The following is a 7,738-nucleotide window of genomic DNA, read 5'->3' on the forward strand; positions in this document are numbered from 1 at the left end:
TGGAGCTTCTGGAGTTCTGTAAAACAAGCATAGTATCTGTAACTACCTTGGTATAACATCCGGTATGTTAGTGTGTCTGTCCTTCGGGGCCAATTATTCCCTTATATGTGGTCACTCTATGTGATTCCATCATTTTTTTTTCACAACAAATGTTAGGACACGGCACACTTCCCAATGGTGGACCAGTGCTAAGTTTATCATCCAAATGTTCCTGGATGTAAATAGCATTTGGCCGCGATGAGTAAGATTTGGATGGAGTCCCCGGGTAGGACTGCTACCAATACCGTATCTCCCCTTCCCGAGCGTTTTTGACCAACGGGGGGACCCCAGGCAGGGCGGGTCTCACGCCGTTTCTCCACTGCCTGAGCAACCAAAGAACGGGCAAAAATGTAGTCATCATGGTGGGGTTGCTGCTGTGAGTCTACCGTCAAATCAGAACGGGCGTATGGTACCCGAACGGATATCTGCTGAAAAGCTAGTTCCTCTGAACCAGCGTTGGCTGCTGTGCTTTTACCCTCGAATCAGAACGGGCGTCTGGTACCCGAACGGGTATCAGCTAATGTGTCTGCAGACAAGCTAGTTCCTCTGAACAAGCGTCTGGTCTGTTGACCAGGTATCTGCAGATAAGTTGGTACCGCTGAACAGGCGTCTGGTCTGCTGACCAGGTATCAGCTGATAAGCTAGTCCCGCTGAACAAGCGTCTGGTCTGCTGACCAGGTATCAGCTGATAAGCTAGTCCTGCTGAACAAGCGCCTGGCCGCGGTGCGGGTTTTGGAAAGATCTAAAAAGTTTCAGGTGAATGGGACGGGGAAAAATTCTCCTGTCAAACGAATTACATTTAAACAAACCTACAAACAACGCAAAACATCCGGCAGGTTCCATCAGGAAGGACAACACTTTTCACCAAGTGTCTCCTTTAAATCATCATGTGGACCCCTCAGTTTTCTGTTGCGAACAGGGTCGCAAAGGGGTTGGCGGCGTGGGAGTCAGACCCGAGGTCGTCACCTTCTCCCGGGTGCCAAACTCTGGAGTGAATTAGGGCGGAAAGGGCTGCGTGGTGTGAGTTGGGGTCGCTCTCGTCATTGCGGACGAGTCTGCAGGAGTTGTCGCGGTGCCAATGAGTTGGGTCGAGTTGGGTGGGGACAAAGTCGGGGTCGTCCGTGTGGTTCGATGGTCGGTGGTGTGGTTAATTTAGAAAGGTGATCATGAAGGGATCACTGGAGTCGAAATCGGAGTCGCTGGGTGTGGGTCCGGCTGTATGGGGATAGTAGGGGGGTGTGCTGTGGCTATCGTTAGAGTCACAGTCGCTGTCGCTGCTGCTGCAGTCTGTGGGCGTTCCGGCGGCGGAGTGTAGAATTTGGGGGTGGAGTCGAGGGCGAGTCCGTGTCTGGGCTGGACGTGGTGGGGGTTGGTCTGGTTACGCTGGCTGTGGGCGGGGTGTGGGCTGCTGCGTCAAGGATGACGTGGTGGGCGTGGTTTGACTGTGCTCCATAAGCCTTTAGCTGGTTTATGTGAAACCAGGCAGTCTTACCATTTGGGTATTTAATTTTATATACCGATGGGCTTACTTTATCCGTAATGGAGTACGGACCCGAGTATTTTGGAGACAGAAATGTGCTGGGGTTATACACAGACAACATCACTTGTTGTCCTATGTTGTACTCCGTAGCATGTACTGCCTTATCAAAACAGGCCTTGCTCTGTTTTCTTTTAGTACCCAGTTTAACAGCGGCTGCTAACTGAGCCGTTTTTACATTTCAGAGTAATTGTTCAACGGCTTTCTCATGGGTGAGGGCCGTAACTTCAGGGCTGGTCAGGTCTAAACCCAACAAGTACTCTGTCCCTTTCATGGGGCGTCCGATCATGAGGGTGTGTGGGGTGAAACCTGTGGAGGTGGAAACAGTGTTACGCAAAAACATCAGCGCAAAGGGGAGGACCGAATCCCAAGTGGTGTTGTTCTGCCGGACCTTTTTCTAAGGGTGGTTTTTAGGGTCCGATTCATGCGCTCCACTATACCACTCGATTGTGGGTGGTATGCAATGTGAAATTTTTGGGTTATGCCAAATATCGTAAGGACGTTCTGCATGACCCGTCCCGTAAAGTGAGAACCTTGGTCCGACTCAATACTGCGGGGGAGTCCCCATCTTGTGAAGATGTGGTGGGTTAGGATTTTGGCGGTGGTTTTCGCAGTGTTGGTGCGGGCTGGAAATGCTTCCACCCACTTTGTAAAAGTGTCTATGACCACCAGAACATATTTATAGCCATTCCTGCAAGGGGACAATGGACCTATAAAATCGATCTGGAGGTTAGTCCAGGGGCCATTAACGGGTCGGGTGTGGCTGAGATGTGCCTTTTTGGCATATCTATCTGGGTTGTTCTGAGCGCAGATGAGGCAATTCTCAATGTAATGGGATACATACTCTTTGAGATTAGGCCACCAACAAAGCTGTTTGAGGTGGGCTGCGGTGGGTTTGATTCCCTGGTGTACATGACCATCATGGAATAAACAGACTATTTGGTTCCTATCCTGCTCAGGAACTACATAAAGGGTGCCCTTTAGCATCACACCGTCATGTGTGGTTATTGTATTTCTGTACCTCGCGTATGAGGCTGGAAACGTCCCTTTCACGATTTCAGTGAGAGCGCTATCCTGCTTCTGGGCCTCTACTAGATCTTCGATCCTAGTCTGCGTGACCTGAACTGCACTCACTGGCGCACTCACTGGGGCGCTCCTGGGGGGATTCCAAAAGTACCCATGCCTGGATCCTGCCTTAGCCAGCGTGTCGGCTTTTACATTTCCAGGGGGGAGGAACGATGGTGGCTGCGGACCTTTATAATGCCAAAGGTCCGGTTCTTGGCTTTTTTCGAAATATGGCGGAGTAATGGGGCTGAGGGGAGGGGTTTCCCATCCGCGGAAACAAATCCTCTTGTTTCCCAGAGGGGCAGAAAGTCAGTGAGGCTGTTGCACATGTATAGACTGTCTGAATATATGTCTGCTGGGCTGGGGAAGGAATCTGGGTGCTCCACAATGTAAGCAATGGCCGCAAGCTCTGCCGCCTGCGCGCCTAAGTGCCCGGTAATTTTAATGCGATTTCCCGAGGGCGCGTCCCTGCGCGTCTTCCACATAAATCCCACAACCTGTTATGCGTTGCCCATCCAGGACTCTGGAAGATCCATCCACATAGATCCTAATGGAGTCACACGTGTCCGGGTGAAGGGGGTTCTGAGATGGAGTGGCTAGTTTTCTGGGGGGGGGTTTAGCTGTAAAGGGGCCTGTATTATGGTGGGGCGAGATGATTTCACACTCTTGGGGGGTTCCGGGGTACTGTAGATTGTCCGCTAAGTATGTGTGTGTCTTGGTCGGTTTGACTGTGATGTCCAGTCCTTGTAAGAGAAGAGTCCACCTAGCAGCGCGGATTTGGCTGACGGTACCGTCTTTCAGTTGTCCGTCTAGTAAAAGTTGGGTGGGGGTGTGCTCGGTCAAAATGGTGATGGGGTTCAGTCCGGTAATGTATGAGAAGTACTGGACTGCCCAGAAAACTGCGAGCAGGTGCCTCTCACAGACTGAAAATCCCTGCTCCACAGCATCTAAAATTCGAGGGTCTTAGCTGGTCGTGCCGTTCCTGCAGGAGCACGGCTGAAAGGGTGCGGTCTGTGGTCGCTACCTCTATTGCGTTGGGGGAGAGCGGGTCAGGAACTTGTAGTGCGGGGGCGGCTATGAGCGCCTGTTTTAATGATTCCACAGCATCCGTATGCTGCGGAAGCCATTTCCAGGGGGCTCCTTTCTTTAGGAGGTCTGAGAGGGGTGCTGCCTTGCTGGCGAAATCGTCAATGTGGTTTCGGCAGTAGCCAACCAGTCCTAAAAACGACCGGAGGGCTGAAACGTGTTGGGGAAGGGGCAATTTAGCGATCGAGTCAATTCTTTTGTGCTCGATCTCGCGTTTGCCGTGCGTGATAATAGTACCCAAATATACCACTTTCTCTTCCAATATCTGGGTCTTTTGGGGGTTTACTTTACACCCAATGGAATGTAGTAATTCCAGGAGTTCGGACAGAAGCTCAATGTGCTCTCCCTTCGTGTCTGTCTGCAGTAGTAGATCGTCTACATACTGTACCAGACATTCGGGGCGAGAAAACGTTGCTAGTCCATTTGCCAGCTGTCGGTGGAAAATGGAGGGGGAGTTGTGGAAGCTTTGTGGCAGGCATGTCCACGTGTACTGCTGCGCTCTGAAAGTGAAGGCAAATTTATACTGGCACGCTTTTGCCAATGGAATGGACCAGAACCATGGACGGGCACATGGGACTGGGATATTATAGCTATGACTGAAACATGGCTAAGGGAGGGGCAGGACTGGCAGCTCAATGTTCCGGGCTACAGATGCTATAGAAAGGATAGAACAGGAGGTAAGAGAGGAGGGGGAGTGGCGTTTTTGATTAGGGAGAACATCACGGCAGTACTTAGAGGGGATATATCCGAGGGTTCGCCCACTGAGTCTATATGGGTGGAACTGAAAAATAAGAAGGGAGAGATCACCTTGGTAGGACTGTACTACAGGCCCCCAAATAGTCAGCGGGAAATTGAGGAGCAAATATGTAAGGAGATTACAGATAGCTGCAAGAATAATAGGGTGGTAGTAGTAGGGGACTTTAACTTTCCCAACATTGACTGGGACAGTCATAGCATTAGGGGCTTGGATGGAGGGAAATTTGTTGAGTGTATTCAGGAGGAATTTCTCATTCAGTATGTGGATGGACCGACTAGAGAGGGGGCAAAACTTGACCTCGTCTTGGGAAATAAGGAAGGGCAAGTGATAGAAGTGCTAGTGAGGGATCACTTTGGGACAAGTGACCATAATTCCATTAGTTTTAAGATAGCTATGGAGAATGATAGGTCTGGCCCAAGAGTTAAAATTCTTAATTGGGGCAAGGCCAATTTTGATGGTATCAGACAGGAACTTGCAGAGGTAGATTGGGGGAGACTATTGGCAGACAAAGGGACGGCTGGTAAATGGGAGGCTTTTAAAAATGTGTTAACCAGGGTGCAGGGTAAGCACATTCCCTTTAGAGTGAAGGGCAAGGCTGGTAGAAGTAGGGAACCCTGGATGACTCGAGATATTGAGACTCTGGTCAAAAAGAAGAAGGAGGCATATGACGTACATAAGCAACTGGGATCAAGTAGATCCCTTGAAGAGTATAGAGATTGTCGAAATAGAGTTAAGAGGGAAATCAGGAGGGCAAAAAGGGGACATGAAATTGCTTTGGCAAATAATGCAAGGGAGAATCCAAAGAGATTCTACAGATACATAAAGGGGAAAAGAGTAACTAGGGACAGAGTAGGGCCTCTTAAGGATCAACAAGGGCATTTATGTGCAGAGCCACAAGAGTTGGGTGAGATCCTGAATGAATATTTCTCATCGGTATTCACGGTGGAGAAAGGCATGGATGTTAGGAAACTAAGGGAAATAAATAGTGATGTCTTGAGAAGTGTGCATATTACAGAGGAGGAGGTGCTGGAAGTCTTAAAGCGCATCAAGGTAGATAAATCCCCGGGACCTGATGAAATGTATCCCAGGATGTTGTGGGAGGCTAGGGAGGAAATTGCGGGTCCCCTAACCGAGATATTTGAATCATCGGCAGCCACAGGTGAGGTGCCTGAAGATTGGAGAGTGGCGAATGTTGTGCCCTTGTTTAAGAAGGGCAGCAGGGAAAAGCCTGGGAACTACAGACCGGTGAGCCTAACGTCTGTAGTAGGTAAGTTGCTAGAAGGTATTCTGAGAGACAGGATCTACAAGCATTTAGAGAGGCAAGGACTGATTCGGGGCAGTCAGCATGGCTTTGTGCGTGGTAAATCATGTCTCACAAATTTGATTGAGTTTTTTGAGGGAGTGACCAAGAAGGTAGATGAGGGTAGTGCAGTAGACGTTGTCTACATGGACTTTAGCAAAGCCTTTGACAAGGTACCGCATGGTAGGTTGTTGCAGAAGGTTAAAGCTCACGGGATCCAGGGTGAGGTTGCCAATTGGATTCAAAATTGGCTGGACGACAGAAGGCAGAGGGTGGTTGTAGAGGGTTGTTTTTCAAACTGGAGGCCTGTGACCAGTGGTGTGCCTCAGGGATCGGTGCTGGGTCCACTGTTATTTGTGATTTATATTAATGATTTGGATGAGAATTTAGGAGGCATGGTTAGTAAGTTTGCAGATGACACCAAGATTGGTGGCACAGTGGATAGTGAAGAAGGTTATCTAGGATTGCAACGGGATCTTGATCAATTAGGCCAGTGGGCCGACGAATGGCAGATGGAGTTTAATTTAGATAAATGTGAGGTGATGCATTTTGGCAGATCGAATCAGGCCAGGACCTACTCAGTTAATGATATGGCGTTGGGGAGAGTTATAGAACAAAGAGATCTAGGAGTACAGGTTCATAGCTCCTTGAAGGTGGAGTCGCAGGTGGACAGGGTGGTGAAGAAGGCATTCGGCATGCTTGGTTTCATTGGTCAGAACATTGAATATAGGAGTTGGGACGTCTTGTTGAAGTTGTACAAGACATTGGTACGGCCACACTTGGAATACTGTGTGCAGTTCTGGTCACCCTATTACAGAAAGGATATTATTAAACTAGAAAGAGTGCAGAAAAGATTTACTAGGATGTTGCCGGGACTTGATGGTTTGAGTTATAAGGAGAGGCTGGATAGACTGGGACTTTTTTCCCTGGAGCGTAGGAGGCTTAGGGGTGATCTTATAGAGGTCTATAAAATAATGAGGGGCATAGATAAGGTAGATAGTCAACATCTTTTCCCAAAGGTAGGGGAGTCTAAAACTAGAGGGCATAGGTTTAAGGTGAGAGGGGAGAGATTCAGAAGGGCCCAGAGGGGCAATTTCTTCACTCAGAGGGTAGTGAGTGTCTGGAATGGGCTGCCAGAGGTAGTAGTAGAGGCGGGTACAATTGTGTCTTTCAAAAACCATTTAGATGGTTACATGAGTAAGATGGGTATAGAGGGTTATGGGCCAAGTGCGGGCAACTGGGACTAGCTTAATGGTAAAAAACTGGGCGGCATGGACTGGTTGGGCCGAAGGGCCTGTTTCCATGCTGTAAACTTCTATGATTCTATGATTCTAAGTATGCCCTATACTTCCGGGGCCTGAGTCGTCATTATTACAGAAACCGCTCCACAAGGTCCATCCTTTGCCCTGTAGAAATTTCCGAATTTCCACTTCCCAATTGGGACACTGTCCCACTTTAATGCTGCTGATCGGTGCGACCGCAACTTCTTCGGGGTTCATGAGGCACTGCATTGCCTGCGTTGCCTGCATGGCCATCTCTCTTATCTGCTTGCTATGTTCAAATTTGGAACGGGGGCCAAGGTGGTGTCGTAGATGCAGGTACGGCTTGAGCTAATTTCTGAAAATACCGACTTCGGACAGATTTGACGCAACAAAAATCTAACAGTTTTACCTTATAACCCTGTTAGTTACGCATGCATACACACACTTCCGAATTGTGAATTATTAACCAGAACCGCTTGAACACTTGTGGTTTTTGTTTTGTTTTTGTTTCCGATTGGATTCTATTCAAATTGTTGGGGTTCTCCGGGAGTGGTTTTCCACTTCTATGTCGGGTCCCAGCGGAGTCGCCAATTATGTTGCTCTTTTTAGCCTTAGTTTTATTAGCTCTGATTATGTCACCTTTGCTCACGAGTCGCCAGGTAGCTTTCTGATACCGCCACGTGGTTCAAGCT

The sequence above is a fragment of the Scyliorhinus torazame genome, chromosome 26 (genome assembly GCF_047496885.1).
Source record: "Scyliorhinus torazame isolate Kashiwa2021f chromosome 26, sScyTor2.1, whole genome shotgun sequence".
Lineage (NCBI taxonomy): Eukaryota > Metazoa > Chordata > Chondrichthyes > Carcharhiniformes > Scyliorhinidae > Scyliorhinus > Scyliorhinus torazame.